At 36.9% G+C, this 20891-nt stretch overlaps 1 protein-coding gene across 1 annotated transcript in view; it reads left to right on the forward strand.

Annotated features, from left to right (window-relative positions):
- Window positions 1-20891, forward strand: part of LOC134823189 (polyunsaturated fatty acid 5-lipoxygenase-like) — a 1185970-nt gene that overhangs the window by 899607 nt on the left and 265472 nt on the right. The window lies entirely within an intron of this gene.

Here is a 20891-nt window from a genome sequence, read left to right on the forward strand (position 1 = left end):
ATATGACAAAGAGGAGCGGCAATCAGCATGGCTAAAGTACCATGCAGCCTTTTTAATTTAAGGGAAAATCATTTTCTTTTTCTGAGCCATCGATAGTTTATGATTACTACTGCTTAAACAAAACAGATCGATTTAATAAAAGAATTTTAGAATTAGATACATGATTTAAAACATGTGCATAAAATTAAAAACAAACGCTCACCTGTTTCGTATGTCAAATGAAACAGCCAACACACGAGAGCACCAACAAGTATAAAATTCATTAACCTAAAATTAAATATTAAATCATAAAATATGCACAGTATAATAAGGGGTTATTATATTAGGGGAAGTGACAAGCCGGACACAAAGGAATTTGTACACATGCTGTACAAATTCCTTTGGGTTGCGTTCGGGTCGATATACCTAGTATTTCGGGATAAGGGTGGTACTGGTAGTTAGTAAATTAGCTGAAGTTTATTGAATCTTTATTGCTGAGTACAGCTGCCTTCGGGTAGTTCTTCTTAATCTATTACAATTGTAAATTAATGGAAAAAGCGAGCGACCGATTTCATTCTCGGTATCATTTTGCATTTGAGAACGGTCAATCAAATTAATATCATTTCCTTTTGTTTGGGAAAGAGAGACACTGGCAGCGGTCCACTCTACCCATGATTATGGGTTTTGGTAAAATATCATCTCTTTTTGATTATAATGTCATATCAGGATACTTTATAAAATCGAAATATAAACTGATGTCTTCATTAATAAGGAGGAAGTTTCAACGATTTCGAAATTTTTACTTTAAAAACATTTCCTTGTGTTTAAGTAAGCATATCGGTCTATCACTGACTGAAAATAAAACATTATAATCATTCAAGTTGCCATTAACTTCATTTATAATGACATTGAACTGTCGTGGTAAAGCAGAATTTGTTCGAAATCACGAATGAGCATAATTCTCACCGTTCGCACGTGCAAACTTTGAGCGGACGTTACGTGCGCATCCAATACTGAATCGCCGTAAATTTTTGCATAGCGGTATTTTATATATAGTTTGATAAGCGTGCAAAGTTTCAAAAGATTTCAAATAGAACTTGGATCACAACGGGACTCCAAAGTTGATAAAAATCGTGAAAACACCAATTTTCAGTGATTTTAGCAATTTTTAATCAATTTGGGCGTGTCCCCACGTGTGCAACTTTTTGATTTTCAACTTTAAAACTAGCCTAATGCACAATTTATACCTATAGGAAGCAGAACTGAGCTCCACAACCCAAGGGATAGCCCAACACCAGAGAATACTAAATCGCAAAATTGACGTTTTTAAAAATAATTTTTCAAAAAAGCACTAACTTCAAAGGCAAATATCTTTATGAAGGAGTAAGATAAGAAAACTTTCCGGTAGATTTTCAGAATGCTTGAACAATTATCTAAGATGAAAATTTCCTCAGATGTTGAAAAAAATTACTTTTAAATAGTGTTAAATCAATTTTAGAAGTTATTACTTTGTCGAAAATCAAGTTTTAAAAACGGTTAACTTGATGACGTCATCAAGGGGTGTTTATGACGTCAAATAATTTTTTTATACAATGTAAACTAAAGTGTAAACAATTATTTTAAAGACCTGTGGTCGGAAATGTCTGTATCTTTTATACTTTTGAATCTATGGACACCTAAATTTAGGATACAATTGACTATATTTGACTGTCAAAGCGTCTATCCCTGAATATGTATCACGACAATCTGTCGTAAAACAGGGGTTCTAGAAAACCCACTTCCCGATGCTCCTGAAGCCTGAAACCTTTTTTGCAGTCGATTTGGTCAACGTCTAGACGCCCTGAAAAATTTCAGATCTCTAACTCAATTTTAATATGGATTTTAAGGCACCTGAATATGGCGATTTTGGGTTTTTTACCGAATTTCGTATAACAGTGCTGGCGAGTATTTTATGCAAATTTCTTAAAAATCTCAACATAACTATTTTTTATTCCTGTCATCTTTGACATCAAATTAGAATGTTTTGAACTAAAAATAAATCTGCTGAACGACTTCTTAATGCCTGAAAAACTCCTGCCGGAGGCGGCGGCCTTCGGCCGCCGCCTCCGGCCGGAGTGCACGCTTCGCGTGCACGAAAGAAGCTTGTAACGTGTACCAAAGGGGGTATAATTATAGTAAAGGGGGTATAATAATAAATGGGGTACATAGTATACCCACAATAAATGCAACGGTCGTGCTTGCCAGCACTGTGATAATGCGCCCACGTGCGCGCGCAAATCTGCGTGCAAAAATGCCAACCGTGGGAACGTACATTGTAAACAAAACTGCCTTCGCGGAGTTTTGCCTTTCAAAACTCTTTTCGCGGAGTTTTGTGTCAAATCTGGTCGCATAACTGAGCCGTGGAACTGGGCTGTTAGACCTAATTTAAAAATGTTGAGGAAAGGGTAGAAACTAAAGGTACTGGGTACGACCGTAAATATGGGTACAGTAAATCGGTGTTTAACTATCAGTCAAAGTCTATGATGAAGTTATAACTTTATAACTGATCTGATTCTGAGTATGGGCAGTGAATGGAAATCTTCGCGTCCGTCTCCCTCTGAGAAAACGGGCGCAATTTTTGTTACAAATACAATTGTATGCTCCTAGAACTCACAAAATCTTAAAAGCAGTTTGTGATAATAAGTGATACAAAATATGTATATCACCATCGGCTGGTTATTAACGTAAGGCTCTCCAAGATGATGAGTTATTTGATCGAAGCTAAGAGTTGCAATCATGAGAAAGTATATTTATATATATTTGATTGTCAAGTCAAGCTTCGAACTCCAACAAGTAATGAGTTCTTTTGTGTACAAACGACACAGTTGTTAACTATAAAAAGAAGTATTGTAGCTCGACACAAAAGAAAGTTTGACAAATACTAAATAGTTTGACACATACTAAACAAAAGTTCGACAAGCCCTGAACTATGTTGATACATGGACGGTAGTTCGACTAGTAGGGAAGTTCGATAACAGTACTACGGTCAGCCTACACAATCTAGAAGTAGAGTAGGATAAGTTATCCGATAACCTACTGTGCTACCATCAAAGGAACGATCCCTCAATTTCCACTAAGTCACTGGTCTTTCGACAGCGTGCATCGTGGGAAGATGTTAAAAATACCAGTGGTTCTGGTTAAAAAGAAATCACGTATGCACAGTGAATTAATCAAAATCTACAAAGTCCCTAATTTCCCTCCTGGGGCTCATCTTGCAGTACAGTCACACAGTTTCAGGAGTTGGAGAATAGTACTACGTTTGATCAAACGGACTAAACATATTAATACTCATGCTAAGATATTTCCATTTCTTTCTTTGGACTTTTTGACAACTGATGCAGTTACTAATACTATTAGGTATTTAAGTTTGGAAATCAGGTACGAAATTATTTTGGAACTTAGTTTTCAGGTAAGATGTCAAAAATAACGAAAATCATAATTAATTGTAAACATGTTATTGAATATTGATAATAATCTCATAATCACTTTTTGTTTTCAAATATTATACTGTTAATCAGCAGCTCACCAATCATGATATTATAATTGTTACATATCAATCTATTGAACTAAATTAGATTAACGAAATCGAATTAAATCTCCAGGGGAACTTTCTAGATTTAACACCAAAAATTATTATCGCAAAAGAAAAGGAGATCGGCCCCTCGATCCTAGCTTGCTAGGTTCGCCATTGAATGTTGTGTTGTTGTTGTTGTCATAATCACTTTTTGTTTTCAAATATTATACTGCTAATCAGCAGCTCACCAATCATGATATTATAATTGTTACATTTCAATCTATTGAACTAAATTAGATTAACGAAATCGAATTAAATCTCCAGGGGAACTTTCTAGATTTAACACCAAAAATTAAAAGGCGTGAATTACCTTGCTCTGCGCCAGGCCCAGAGCAAGGTGCTTTGCGCCAGGCCCAGAGCAAGGTGCTCTGGGCCTGGCGCAGAGCAAGGTGCTCTGGGCGACTGGGGCTGGCACGATTTAACGATATGGCGACTTAATGTGAAATTTTCATTACACCCATAAGTGCTACATTTTTCTATAGTCTAGTTTAAATTCCAAATAAACTTTTCTCAAACATTTCTCCTGGAATTTCCAGCAAATCAACTGTATCCAGTATCGGATTGGGTAAAATTTAATCATTCGGCTGTAGAGTAAATGCTTCAATATTTTAACGAGTACAAAACTATTAAATGTTATCATAATCAATCACACCTTAAACGGAAACAATATAAAAGGTAATATCAATTAAGATGATTGGACTGTTAAAAATCAAAACATCAATTTGACAGAACTTATTGTTGACAAAAGCTTGTTATTATTGTATAACAAGAAATGCGGCCGCTTTTTTTTGTGGATAGCCGCTCAATTTCCCGATCCGTGATGGCGTATTTTATCATATTCCATACAACCTGGGGACCCCAGTTTTTACTGTTTATAAGCATGCAGATATGGCGAAGTGACAAGCCGAGCGCCACCAAGTTAATATAATCCCATATTGAATTTGAAAATCGTGTATATTTCTATGTAAACATATACTTATTGTTTATGCAACCTGACACCCGACACGGATCTGTGCAAAATAGATAGGTCCTGTCGTGATATCATGGATCGCTTAGGTTCCACCAAGATCTGGTAGTCCTCATAATTCTGCGGCCTCTATGTATCGTCATCTCGTACAACTCTTTAAGAATCTGAGGGATTTGGCATGTGAAAATTTGCAGCCTTCTGCAGACATTGATTGGGTTAACGAGGTGTCGTACGTCACCTCAAGATCGGGTGACAGGGGGCTGACCAGGCCAGAACCCAATTGATTGGGTCTGAGGTCACGTGATTATGAGCCTGAGGTCACGTGACTATGACGTCACCAGACCTTGTTCTCCATTTCCCGCTCATTGGACCAGGTGAGCTTGCATGCTTGTGAATGTGGGTGTAAGTACAGCTGTACTGTAGTTTATACCTAATTAACCCCTATAGAAACCGAAAATTTATTTTCTGGCAGAAAGCTAGAAATTTACCAAAATATCGACATTGTTATAAATTTATTTTGATGACCATTCCTGACCTAAAATTGCACGAGAAATTGATTAAACTTGGTTTCAGGACTCAACAATGCTTCGTTATGCCTTAAAATCCATGTTTTATCGATACAATCAACATTATGATCCCGTTGATTAATTAGTAACAGGTACCTAATAAATACGCAGAAACAACCATCACACCTACATTGCATTCCTAACGGGTCGATTTCGAGTGACCAATAATTGTCGTGATGATACGTCATGTGTTCCTGATCATCACCAGCAATCAAGAGACAGGAGCGGCGGTAGCTTTAAATCAATGGTTTACGTTATTTTTGTGACAAAATAGTATTAGTAACTCAAAATAATAATAGTATGCTATCAATTAGTGCCTAGTGGGATATGTACATGGTGAAATTAGTAATGTACTTGGTCCGTTCAGCGAGCCGCGCGCCAACAATTATTTAATTCAGATTATTACGCAAAATAACTTTGCGCAGGTAGTCACGTGGGCGATAACAGTGCGCGAGCTGAGGGCACGTATGTACGCACGCACGCACGTTCCCACGGTCACAAAGCTACCATATACAAAAAAACCTCGTTCGCTAACCCTTGTCCTTGACTCTTTTGTGCCTTCGGCACTTTGAGTCAAGGATCGGGAAAAAATCTCATTAGTTCCTTAGCTGTAGAAAACGTTAGCACCCCAGCGAACGCCGTGGGCTTCATGCGCCGCCAAAACGTTTAAATTTCATTTTTATTATTCCCCCAAGACTCCTGTAAAGACAAATTGCGAATGTTTAGCTTTAAAACTACTCTGTTCTTAAATAATTGTCTTAATTATCGAATACTGAAGAGTTCAATTCAATCCAAGGTAAATTGTTCAAATTATGAGTGATCATGAATGAAAAATGGATAATTTACACGTAAAATTTGCCTCAAAATTTGTCTTGAAAAATGACCATAACTCTGGCTATGATGGTTAGATTTGGACGTAATGAAGGTTAACAGAAAGTCATGCTTAGCTTTTCAGATTCAAAGTCAAAACAATATAATTTGATCTCATTCCGTACACAACAACTTAAATTATTTCTGCGTCTGAAAAGTGTAAATACTATAAATGTCCAATAAAATAGTTTTTATAAAGAGTCAACATCACTCAAAACTAATCTAATTTTAATCTAAAATATAGAAACATTTAGCATCTTAATTAACATAAAGCGCAAACAAAACATTTAAAATATCGCATGTTTCATCAACTTTATTCAATTTTTTAGGGAGTCTGATACGACCCAATTCATAAAACTAGTCCGCATTATGGGACATGAACGATAAGAAATACATTGAATCTGAACAAAACGGTCGAATATTATAACTGTTGAAGAAATGAGGGTATATTCCCATACCGGCCTCATACAAGAATTTATAACTATAATCTGAATAGTCACCAAAATACCAACTAATAAAGCAGCCTCTGATTAATACGATCAAACAATTGTTTTTAACATTTCCCGGAGGTTTTTTTGGAACTTTGCATATAAATTTAATTTAAAAACTTGTCTTTTGAGCTGTAATCATCCTTCACAATTAAAATGTCTCATTTGTCCCCCGGTACAAAATTATTTATTCAAAATCCACGTCGCTGTTCAATGTCCTTCTTTAAGAAAGATCCAACAAAAGTGAAAAGGTAAACTCGAGATTAGCCGCAGTAAAATAGAGACTTCAGGAGATCTTGCTTCTGAAAATATTTGTTATTTCAATTATCTTTCTTCGATCAATAGCAATTAGAACGAATATGAACATGAAACAAAATATATTTAGGAAGAACTCTCAGGGCAAAAACTTACAATCTTCTCAATCATAATCTCCTCAGACTCGTCCAGACGTTCTTGTTTAATCTCGCAGTCCAGCTCCTTCTTCACGTCCTCTCTCACAGATTGGTTCAGGTTTCCCACTACCAACCCCGCCACCTCCTCCTCCTCCGCTGGCTTGCTGAGGACTGAGGTCTTGAAGAAGCTGTAGAGATCCTCCAGGGAGGGGACAGACTCGATACTGTTAGGAGGGGAGATGGTGTCGAAGTTTCCGTCAATCTGATACAAGTTCTCCTGTGGTTGCTCGAACCAGTGAGAGGTAGTTAAGTGGAGTGGTGAGGTTTTGTCAATCTTCGCGGTGATAGATGAAATGGGAAATAAATATTTTTTTGAGTTCAAAGCTAAAATGTAAAGGGTTAGTTCTACACCCGATACCCAGTTGTAAGGGCTGCCTTTTAAGAGCTTGGGTTATTTTTGACCAAGGTATTTAGTTTGCTTAAAAGCATTCTCTTAGAGCTGATTAGGCGTGGATATATAATAAAGAAAGGGTACATAACCTGATGTAGAGTTCAGTTGGTGAAGAGGAGGAGATCAGGATTGGATCATGATGAATAAGAGGATGACCGATACAAGGCATGAGCTTGTGGCGGATAGAATTTATATTATGGCTACTGGTGACTGGTCCTCATGCCAGGATGACAGCCAATAAACTAATAATTTGCCCGGTTAGCAATTATGATTTATGTGGCCTATCTTAAAGCTCGTGCAGCTAGCTGGGTCACGGGATGTCCCGCCAGGACTATAGACTTAATGCGTATATGGTAAGGCTTAGGAGGTGCTTAAGATTTGTTCGTTGCTTATTACTTTATTATGGATATAAAATGATCGTTAATTTAGGATTGACCTTTTTTACTAATAAAAGACTTGGATAAATGCAACGTAAAATAGCAGGAGTTAAATAAATAAACAAGCATCGTCAAACAAAATAAACAATAATGTGGATCACCCTATGAATGGAAAAGTGTTGGTGATGATGTGTTAAGTTTGACTTTGAGGTTTATTGCCAGCATTGGATAATCTGGGTCAATAAACCATAAAGTTGGTAAGGGGAGGATTTTCGAATTTTATAAGTTTTGGCTCCAGCCAGGGATACGGCTGGATAACCAAAACTGTAACAGGGCAATGTTACAGGGCTAAACAAGAATTGTCCAGAAGCAACTGAATCAATTAATTTTTACCCCGCGGAACCCGGGAATTCATGGATCCCAGACTTTCGAAGCCTTATAATATAATTGTGTTAAAAACTTTCAGTGGATTTGTGCTCGGAAGTGGCAACAGGGGCTGGCCCTGTTGCCCAGGAAATTTCTTTATAATATCTAAATTCTGTCAGCGTGTTTTGGAGCCAGTTAATTTTACGTTTCTAAAAGGACTGTTTCTGTGATCTAACTGGTTAGGAGAAAACTGTAAGTTTCATCTGGATTATTGTGGCTAATACTGGAAATTGAAAGTTCCGTGATTTAATATAGATTTTCACTTGGCATAGCCGGGCCTGGGATATTTACACCAGTGTCTTGACTTATGCCTGCTGAAATGAAGTTCACGGTTCTCTAAAATAGTAATTGTCTCTTCATAATCATATCTGTTCAATCCTTTAACAATCAAGTATATTCCACGCCAACAATACCATTCTTTTTCAGCTAAACAAAAATTTCAGTTAAACAAAAATCTAGCCTTTCCTTTTTCCTTTATCTTTTTCCAAGATATTTTTTGAATTAAAATCCTCGTTTTGAGATGTTTCGCATTCTTCAGGAATGGTTGTCAATATCGTTTGCGTAATACTGAATTTGCTCGCGAAAACTTTTCCTGTTAGGAAAATTTTAGAATATTCAGTTTCTGTTTTATTCAATGTGGCGGAATTCTTTTTTGTGATATCTGATTTTGAAGCAGAATCCAAGTCCATAGTATCATCATTTTTGTGCAAAAAAGTAGAATCTTCCTTGTTGACAGTTTTGTTATTATTACAAGTTCTGATTTCTTCATTTTGTCCTGACAGCTCATTTGCATTGAAAGCGGATTGCGGAGTCATGGCGACGTTTCTTTCCACATCTCTTTTCTTTCTTATAGTTCTAGCGAATTTGTTTATCGATAGTAAACATCGTCTTATATAAGACATGTAAAATAGAGATACCCAATATCTAATTTTCTTTACCATCAACTTGATTGTCACGATTATGTAATCATGATATAGAATGGGATTTATAACAGAATTTATTGGTAGAATCACGATCGAAGATATTGGATACAAGGCTGTAGCATCCATTAATTCAAAAGAATGCAACATACACACCGATATAAAAGGGACCCAACAAAAGAAATCTGTCGCAATTATGAGGGCTATTTGAAGATTGGATTCCTCTTTATCTCTTGAGCGTCTATTTTGGGCTTTGTGATTGCACATTCTAGCTCGTTGTTTTGAGCTCTTTGTAAAGAACAAAACCTTGCTGTAGCAGATAAATATGATGGTGAAACACACAAAATACAGGGTTAGATTTGACCATACATAAACTTTTTGTGGGTCTTCTCTTGATACAAAGTATTTGAACAGACAAACGCCATCATTGCCATAAAAGTGAACTTTGCGTCTCCCTATGCCTCCATATTGGTTTGAAAACATTGGGCTTATCAAACTATCGATTTTTGCCCAAGTGTACACTGCAGAGTCAACGAGTCTTCCATAATACTTGCTTATCTTGTTAATGTGCATGTCTTTGGTCACAAATGCTGGAAATATTGTAATGTTTGGATTATATGTCATGCCATTGACAAAGATATCCTCATATCGGACCATTAAGGGGATATAGGATAGACAAAATGATGCAATTGACATTATCGCGATGAAGATGAACATTTTTGCAGCTGCATTTTTGGATGTCAGTTTTTGGACTTTGATGATACCGATAGCCCTAAATATGCTAAGAACTGTCATTGAAAAGAGGGATATTTGACCACCGAATGAACTGAACACTCCCAAGAAAGCACACCCATCACTGGATAACCAATTATATTTTTCTTTACAGTATGATTCCGCAAAGATGACTGAGTCTAAAATAGCAATGGTTAACAGGTACAGTCCCGTTATTAGATCCCCAATATGAATGACAGTTGTCAGAGCTTTATTGTTCAATGCAGACGTAAAATGTCTGGTTGCCAGGTGTCTAAAATTCTTAAAAAGTTTGACAGAGTTTAGGATAACTGCTGCACAACCAACGACCCAACTGAAAACCTTTAGAGAGAGTTTTGAAATAATTGTTGTTCTACAGTCCTCATTGCACTCGTCGGTGTAGTCAGCACAATCTATTTTCCCATCACATTTCTGGCTCTGTCCAATGAAGCGTTTTGAAGATATGCATAAAAAGTTGTTAATACATGTATCTTCATCTGAGCTATCGCCACAATCGTCTACCAAATTGCAAACTTTGTCATAATCGACACATCTATCGTTGTTGCAGAGAAATATGTTATTTTGATACCGTCCACTTTTCTTATTTTTATTTTAAAATGTCAGGCGATTCTTATTCTCTATTGGCATTGTAAAAATCCTGTCCACGTATTGATTATCAATCTTACATGAGTCATAGTTAAGTGGTCGCAATGGACAAACAGGCTGCTCTTTGCATTTTTTCAAGCAACTAAGATAAACGTACACTCTTCCATATACGTTTGTGCAGTCTACCATGGTCTCTGGTAAAACTATTTTTGGTATACCGTCGAGTCCAAAAATTGAGACTGGCAAGAAATCTTCTTTGACGCATTGTGATATATAGTGACCTAAACTTGTACTCACTCCGGCAACACAATGTATAAGAAATTCCAATTGATTTCTTGTTCCAATGGCGATGGGGTTTGTGAAAACATGTTCGGATGATCTAGTCTGACCGCAAACTCTTGCATGATCGCAAATGTCATAACCGTTACACAGATCTTGGAACATTACATAATGGTACGATCTTGGGCTGCATATGTAAACATCTTCACATTTACTGCTGTCAGGCACATAACGAGACAATCTGCCGATTCCACATGTTGGCCAGATTTCTGTTTCGTCTTCTCCTTTTAGACAGTCTTTACTTCCGTCCATCAGCCAAGAGATGGGTATGGGAAGTTTTGTGTCGTGAAGATATCGGCGGGAACATGTAGACAAAGTCATTCTGTCACAGATCTTGGATGTTTCATCACTTTTATCGGAACAGTCCGAAATTCCATTGCAGAATCGATGCTTATGGACATTACAAGTTCGACTGGTTGTCAAGCATAGGCTGTCGAATCCATCATCGCACAAACCTGGGTTCTGAACGCAGGTGGCAAATTTAGACACTGTAGATGGGTAGCCGTCAATCTTACACGACACTACTCCTCTCATTGGGTCCGTACAATTGGTTTGGTCCAGTAGAATTTGCAGTATGGCACATACGGCTCACCATCAATTTGCTTCAGTTTAATACTTGATGGATCAATATAGAACGATTTATAAATAAGTAGCGCAGAACATCTTGTAAAATTAGAAAGCCTCCGGTATGAGAACGATGATTCTGGATTCCATTTTGAATTCGATATTGGATTCCTAATTGTTGGAAGGCATTGTTTGCTCTTTTTGACATCTTCATACAGTTTTTTCTGGGCAAGGTTATCTTTGTAATCCAAATAATTGATGGCTTCATTTCCTCGAGGTTTTATGTTAAATAAACCATTCCTACCAGTATAGAGATCTATCATATGATGATTGTACTCGTTACAACCAATTTCATCCTCACCACTTTCGCAATCAATTCTGCTATCGCATATTTGTTGCGCGCTCACATATGACATATTACTTGTGATACTCTCACAAAATAAACCATAACGATAACCATTACACAACGCTTCATCAAGACAACCATGAACTTCACATAATCCATTACATGTAGTAAAATTAGTCATACTAAAACCCATATTCAATGGATCATCAGGGATAAGGGTGAAAACATTAGGTGTTACTACCCCAATCTGTTTCGTAAAATTTCTGTTACAAAAAGATTTCGAATTGTCTCCTGATCGTAACATCAGTGATAGGGCGTTTTTCTCGTCATCTATACAACCTTGATAAACGCGAGGATCGTCAGAACAGAGCTTTGTTACTTCAGGGTAGCGGTAGTTTGCTGATTTCGGTCGCTTACGTGGAAGATATACGTAATATTTTGAGGAATCAATGCATTCGATGATTTCAAAATTTTCGTCTTGTTGACAAACATTTTTGAAATATCCGTTAGTTTCGGCAATGTTACACGCTCCTGAAATAAATTTTAAAGAAATAAGAATATCAATGTTGCTTCAAAACCAGTGTGCACTGTGCAGCGTAAATCCTTTTCAGCCGCTAAAGGTGAAAATAAGAATAAACTGAAAATAAGTTCCAAATGTTCATTTTTATATTCTTTAATATTCTATATTATTAATTATTAGACACAACAAATAAAAAGAAATATGCTAAGATAAATACTTAAATATGACATGTTGAGGACTTACCAGGCTGTATATTGCAAAGAAGTCCCAATGTATATTTAGTATATTTATTACCCGTACCGAAATGTCTCCTCTCCAAGGAATAAGAACAGCTATTGAAATCAAAATCACTTTTAGTTCCATCACAGGAAAAATTTGTCATCACTCTAGCATGATCTAGCAAATTTCTCATAGCTGTATTTTCATTGTAATCGATATTGTTCAGGCTTTCTTGATATCTTTCTGGTGCATCATATATTACAGTGATCCTGTGTTTGGAATTTAATTTATGATAACATTATGTGGACTTGCACAATTATAATTCGGTTTATGTTTAAACTTTTAAAAGACATTTTTTGTTGAAGCAGTCCTCAAGTTGAAGTTGATATTGAAATTAAATGCTTAGGAGTAAAAGAGGCCGTATTTTGGTGCATCTTGAGAAGCGGGATTGAGCAAAGTGAAAAGTTGTGTGATCAATAAACCGGAACATGAAATAAAAATCAGACAATTTTTATCAAAGCCGCAAAATCGAAATTTGCTCGTTAATTTAATACTTAGTCACTGTTCATTGATCAAATAATCAATTCTAATAAAAATTAAGTCATAAGCTTCCCCGCTTTCACAGAAGCACATGGTTTAACATGGTTTAACATGGTTTAACAAAATTTGTCATTAAGCATTAAAAAAGTTATAAATAGATAAATAAAGCGTTCCTTACCAGGTTTCTATCGCTCCCCAAAAGTACTCGTTATTTAAGGCAAACCAATCCTCGGCATAATTGTAACCAAGCTTCTTGCATATGACATTTGCTTTGTAGTCTGAGAAGTTCGACAAAGAGACGGTTGCTGTCTGAAAACAAAAACTGATGAAAAATATTGTCACATTTTAGATATGTATCAAATATATTTTTGTTCGACTAGGCCCAACCACATGAAAGAATGTTGTGAAAACGCAGTTCGTGCTGAATATCAATAACAATGTTTTTACTGACAATTTTATTAATATTTATAAACATTTTGCAATCTCTTTCAATATTTTCGGATAAACATTTTTATTCCTTGAGCTGGTGCAGTAAAGACGTTTTGAAATACACATATTATAAAGATATAACATAATATTAAATATTCGTTCACGGGGCTTGTATACTAGTTACTTTCACAAAGACAGTTACAATAATACAATTTAAAACATTAGTAGCCAAACCCGGTTAAGCACTGTAACCAAAACTACTCCAGCGCTTCCGTTGCTCGGTTTACCATCCGTCCCGTAAAGAGAAAACTGAACTTCATCTGTAATAGTAAGCAATGCTTTAGACGATTATATTTATCAAATGCAGAGAGTTCAATTTAAATACATTATATATTAAGACTTTTTCAGTCTGATCAGTTTATTTAACATTATATCCCATCGTACTTAAGATAGAACTCTTCCCATGGAATTAAACAGGAATTAAACAGGAATTAAACATGAATTTACCAAGGAGAATACTAACGAACTCATGTACGCAGTCGCACATTTCTGGGAATAAAGCAATGGTATAACGGTACACAAAATACGACGGTATATAATCTGGCAAGTTTTAGAATTTTTGCTGTACTTCATTAACATGAACACTAACAGCATCTAACCTTAAAATGTCCAAAATATTTGGTCAGATATATAAAGTTGAGTAGTTAAATTAATAAAACAAATATTTAATACAACAAATATTTATTTTTACGGCACAATCAAACAATAACAATAATAGATAAATAAGGGGACCGAAGGTTTGAAGAGGTTTCAAGTGCAAAAGCAATGTCGGTAAAACTTATTCCTAAATTAGAATCATGTCGCGAATTGTTTTGTTACACTCACTAGGGCATTTCTTTGCGTTGCAGATCTGGTACTCGGTACTATTCCCACAATATGACCTACCCAATGGGGTATACATAACAATATTTGTATCTTTATTTTCACACATCCTATATCTGGATCTAGTGCCTCCTCCACAGTCGGCTGAACAATCTGACCAGCTTGAGAAATGACCCCAAGAATATCTTTCAAGATCTGAAACAGTCATGTATAGTATACTAAAAACTCGCTAGTCGAAAGCTTTGTTCGAGGAAATTTTCAAAATCATTTATGTTTAAATTTCTCTAATCTCTTCACCATTTAACTTTTAGCTCTGTACTGCAGAAAATATGGATTTTATTTGAAATTGACGACAACGTTATAAATATTCGAATTCCCTAATCGATACCTTTTACCGCATCAAAAATATCAATTTAAAAAAAGTTATGAATAGTTATAGTGTGAGCGTAAATGTGAGCTTGTCATGAAGTATATAAGTATCATAAAACATAACAACGCACGTTTGACGTTGCAAATCTGTGTTGCTCGCGCACTGGCAATGTTTTGATGTTGCTACACAACGGCGCAGGTAACCTTTAAGTTTGATGAAAATACGACACTATTCTAACGTTTATTTTACCTCACTTCCGACGTTAATTATAAGAAATCTAAAGCCTAAATCAAAATTCTAAGAATGCTATATACCTATTCCTATTCTTTTTTTACAACCCTGCTAAAAATGGCGAGGTTTCAACCCATTTTCGAGCTGAAATTAGCTTACCAGATGGACATTTTTTGGTCGATGTCCCTGTTGCCGGGGGGATTTCGTCAAGTTTAAAATATAGTATAGATAACCAGAAAAACTATGTGTTCGTCGAATATGTGGTTCAACTAACTACATACTTAAATGATTATTAAGAACTAGTACTTGGTTCAATCGAACATTCTTCCGGTCTGCCCGCATAGACTAAGTCTGTCTAGCCGAAATTTATTCTTATGAAATTCGTTGACCATCACTCGCACTATTTTCACATCAAACACCTTTTTTTAGAACAACTACTTATGTAGTTATTCTGGTTTACATCGTTTCCGGTTTTGTTTGATATGAGTTTATAATTTTATATAAGGCGGCAAGACATTATTTATAATCTCAGGGAATAGTGATCGTGAATCTATTACCTCTCCTATTCCAATGACCATAGTGCGTGATGAAGAATCACATCCTTTACGAGGTGCTGCTATTAAGTGTGTTAATCTGTCCTGGGTGACTCCAGTATAAACAGATGACATGCAACAAAAGTGACAAAACACTATGGATGTAGACAGGTTAAGGTCAATAAATAACCGGGTGCGAGATGCTAGCAACTTTTCCTCTCTAAACCCTTGCTTCTGAAACATCACATATTTATACAGCAGGTCAGCAATTTCACTTACTTACAGCAGGTCAGCAATTTCACTGACTTGGGTGCTATCATCAGTGCGGATGGAACAATTAATAAAGAACTAACAGCTCGAATTCAAAAGACCTCTGGGGCATTTTATCAGCTTAGCAGTATAGTGTATATGGTAGAGTCGCAACATCTAGACACCAACTAAAATCAGGATATACAAAGCGGCTATCCTCACTATACTGTTTTATGGAAGTGAGGTATGGAATACCACGCAGACGCAGATAAAAAGATTTGAGGCGTTCCATCAAAGATGTCTGAGAAAAATCCTGAAAATTAAAGGGTTTTATCACGTATCTAATCCTGACGTACTTAAGCGGGCCAACATCGCCCCTGTTGATACTTTCGTAAGAGCAGCTAGGCTCAGATGGTTTGGCCATGTAGTGATGATGCCAGAAGAAAGAATACCTAACTATCTCCTGCACTGGATCCCAAAGCATGGTAAAAGGTCAAGAGGCAGACCTCAGAAAAAATAGTTGTCATGTGGCCTGGAGGATGCAGCTATTTTCACAGGTGTCGATAACATCAAGATAGAAGATGCAGAACAACGAGCAACAGACAGGATACATTGGAGAGGTCTTATACGCCGAAAAAAGAGTTACTGTGTGGTACTCCATGGTAACTAGAGATATCTCTAAACTTCTAGAGGTTGTTATTTTCCACTTTTCACTCTCCTGAATCATGGTTACCATGGTCGCACATGGGCTTCAAGTTCATAGCTTGTTGATAGCCGACTTAGGAACAAGGTACGAACAATACTTTTCAAGTACAAGTAAGTAAGAGTTTATATGACAGTGCTGCACGCCACTGCCAAACGCCGCCGATGATTTTCCGGCCACGCCACCGCCGCCGTATTCAAACGGCGTACACGGCGTGAACCTGTTTATACGCCAAATGCGCCGTTTCGTAATTTTTGCTAGAATTTTTTGAATGAACGTGACCTCACTCCGATTACGCCGCCGACGATTTTAACCACGCCGCCGCCGTTTTGAAAAATAACCGGCGAAGTGCAGCATTGCTATATGACTATGAGTGAGAGGCTATAATTCGGTCATTTCTTGTGGTATGAAACTGAAATTTTGAAATTATGTACATACTAGTACAATTAAAATATCAAACGATTTAGGGAAATCGACCCACGGGTCTAAGTAATAGTATAACCGGTTTATTTATCCCGGCTCTTTCCATTTATTTCCACTTACTATCCCGGTAGAATCTATAGAGCTATAGACATAGTTAAATCGACTTCATTCATTGATTACGTAATCCAACCTTGTACTTGTAGCGCGATGCACTACTGGGTCGCGCGCGCGCATCCAATAATGCTTCTCGCATCCAATAATGCTTCTCGCAACCACTTATGCAGATCGGCGAGATGCGAAGGATTGACATCGTGAATAAAAATCCAACCGGGCTTGATTGTCTCACTTGATTTAAAGATTTGATGTATTTTAACACAGGGTTGGGGGCAAAGTGGAACAAAGATTACGTTTAACTGTTTAAACAAACCTTCAGTTTCACATCCATCCTCGTCCGATGAATCAGCGCAGTCTACATTTCCGTTGCAATAGATAGCGTCGTGGACACATTTACCGTTAATATCTCTACATTTTGTCAAACCATCTCCCACACACACTAATTGAAAACCAAAGCTAAATTAAGTCGGGTTAACACAATTGTTGGACTTTGAGTTTCGCTGAACTGCTTTCCATAATTATTCAATCATTATAAGACATTAAGGCCAGAGGGCCTTTAATGTGTTACATCTTTATACTTTTATATACCATATTTAGGTAGTGCACCATCGACAGTGAGCCGCGCGTGCCGACTGTAGGATGGTTTTTTAGTTGACGGATCGTTACTCGTCTAAATTTCTTAGAAGTAGCGCGTGCGGCTTTTACTAAATCGCTCGCCCAAAAATTTCACGTGACTTTGGTTTTTTTGGTTTTGCAGCCGTACAAAACGGTTTTTACATAAACCCTTATCTCAACCCTAACCCTAACCATAACCCCGAAGCTATCCATAATCTTAAACACAACCCTAACCCTAACCCGAGCCCTAAATAATCGAATTCACGTTTTACTAGCCTGTCACGTGACCAAAACGGTTTTTTGCCCATAACTCTCCAGGGAAGCATTTTAAGCCTACGTCATGTGGGGTGATTCGGAATCAGCGTCCAAAAATACACCGATTCAGATCACTTTCATGCCTAAAGGGCCTTTTCACAAGAATTTTCTTAAAATTTGGGCGAGCGATTTAGTAGGAGCGAGCGCGTGCCGCTTTCTTCTCGAAATGGCACGAGCTACGAAGTAGCGTGCGCCGGGCCAGATCATTAACAATGGTCAATTTTTTAGCGCTAATTTCGGCCAGCACAATTTTCTTCAAACAAATAGATATTGACTATCCTTCCCGACCTCCGATTGCAACAAAAATTGGTAAGCTTACTCATAGACTTTGTATCACGTGGTGACCCCCACTGTAGCTTCACTATAGTAGAGTTTCTAGTTTCTACGATACAGGCGGGTCATACAACGTATGACAACATAGACTTACAATTAAGAAAGTGTCCGAAAAATTTAAAGCGTATCCAACTATCAAACATTATGTTACAGCTAAAAGCAGCGTATTTTGCCCCATTTTGATCACTATATCAATTCCGATATCCACCAAATTTTTTGGACAGTTGTGAAAGCCCTATTGGAAGGTCGTCGCCAATTTTCAAAATGATCTCATTCAAGGAACCGAAGATATATCCGAATAATACGACAAAAATCAACGAGTTTGGTCAAATTACGCGACTTTTACAGCTAATTTTGCTCCAAAAGCCGCGCACCATCGAATATGGCACCTATATACTAGGCAAAACTCATTGATCTTTTCTTGACGGATGTTACTCATCTAAATTTCTTAGAAGTAGCGCGCGCGCCGCTTTCTTCTCGAAATGGCCCGACGGCAAGTGCAACGAAGTAGCGCGCGCCGGGCCAGACCATTAACAATGGTCAAATATTTCCAAAAAGGTATGACAAATTTGGTATTGTGAAAATTCTCACAGTCTCTAGAAAACAATGGTACAAAAATTTTTTAAATCCGAGCAAGTTTATTTTTTATCGTGCACCCCCTTCCATATTAATATTATGTGCAATGGTATAATGTCGTCAAATCTGTTAATGTGCAGCAGAAAACGCGACATTTTGCTTGTGAGGTCTTCTACTAGTACTTTAACTTTAAGGCCAGTGATAATGCAATTGTATTTATAATGACTTTGATTAGTTTATTTGAAAGATTTGAGCCAAAATTTGAAAAAAATATGGGTATATCTGCCACGTGAGAAACCGTGTGCGCCCGGAGTCCAAGACCCCTTAAAATTTTGGTCACTGGCCCTAGTTTGTTGGTCAAACATGGTTTGGCACAGTCAAACAAAGATTAACAATTAAGTTTAAACAAACCGTCACAATCATCCTCGTCCGATCCGTCATTACAATCTTCTTCTCCGTCACACAACCATTTTGTTAGGATACAACCGTCACCATCTGAACATGGTTCTCTGCCATTCGCACAAACTGATTGAATAACAAGGCAAAATTAAGTTCACCATAAAAACATAGTTTTCTAGAAATTTATGCATATTTATCATAAATAGATTTTATATGACTTGACCCAGAAGTACAAATATTTGCCGGTGAATTTCATATCAATACAATTTACAAAATAAGTCTTGTGTTCATTATCTTAAATGAAGTTGAAGTGATATGACAAAGAGGAGCGGCAATCAGCATGGCTAAAGTACCATGCAGCCTTTTTAATTTAAGGGAAAATCATTTTGTTTTTCTGAGCCATAGATAGTTAATGATTACTACTGCTTAAAAAACAGATTGATTTAATAAAAGAATTTTAGAAACATGATTTAAAACATGTGGATAAAATTTAAAACGAACGCTCACCTGTTTCGTAAGTCAAATGAAACAGCCAACACACGAGAGCACCAACAAGTAAATTCATTAATCTAAAATTAAATATTAAATCATAAAATATGCACAGTAGTTGGTATAACTTCATTAAAACGGGCCCCGCTATTGTTATAACCAACAACGCATGCAACATTGGAACCATGAGAACCGTGTTGCACGTCTCTGCACAGAACTCGTTATAAATATAAGGTGGTTTTTGGGAAAGTTGTTTCCTTCCTCATTTACCCCATTTGCAAAATAAAATAGTACGTGAACCCACAATTTTAATCTGCACAGCATAACATACTATACTACAAAGCTCTTCCAGTGTACCACTCGCAATAACGACTAAATTTTAAATATTCCCTATAATAGCCTTACTTTTCCCGTTTGATAACATGGTTTCTTTCTGTACTGGTCCTACTGGTTCCCAATTATGTTATGGTTCACAAGCAATCAATTAATAAGGGGTTATTATATTATTAGGGGAACTGGGGAAGTGACAAGCCGGACAACGGACAAGCTCGCTTGACCGTTGTCATGATATAACTCGTATTTCCAAGGATTGCGTGAGATCTAATTTACAAATTTTGGGGAAAGGGTAGAAACTATATCGTACTGGGTACGGCTGTAAATATGGGAACGGCAAATCGGGGTTAACTTAAACTGTAAGTCAAAGTCTATGATGAAGTTAAAAATGTATATAAATGATCTGATTCTGAGTATGGGCAGGGAATGGAAATCTTCGCGTCCGTCTCCCTCCGAGAAAACGGGCGCAATTTTTGTTACAAATACAATTGTATGCTCCTAGAACTCACAAAATCTTAAAAGCAGTTTGTGATAATAAGTGATGCAAATTTATATCACCATCGACGTAAGGCTCTCCAACATGATGAGTTATTCGATCGGAGCTAAGAGTTGCAATCATGAGAAAGTATATTTATATATATATTTGATAGGCGAGTACAGTCAAGCTTCGACTCCAACAAGTGATCAGTTCTTTTGTCTACAAACGACACAGTTGTTAACTATAAAAAGAAGTATTGTAGATCGACGCACAATAAAGTTTGACAAATACTAAATAGTTTGACACATACTAAATAAAAGTTCGACAAGCCCTGAACTATGTTGATACATGGACGGTAGTTCGACTCGTAGGGAAGTTCGATAACAGTACTACGGTCAGTCTACACAATCTAGAAGTAGAGTAGGATAAGTTATCCGATAACCTATTGTGCTACCATCAAAGGAACGATCCCTCAATTTCCACTAA

Source organism: Bolinopsis microptera, chromosome 11 (genome assembly GCF_026151205.1).
Source record: "Bolinopsis microptera isolate Bmic1 chromosome 11, MBARI_Bmic_1.0, whole genome shotgun sequence".
NCBI classification, from domain to species: Eukaryota; Metazoa; Ctenophora; class Tentaculata; order Lobata; family Bolinopsidae; genus Bolinopsis; species Bolinopsis microptera.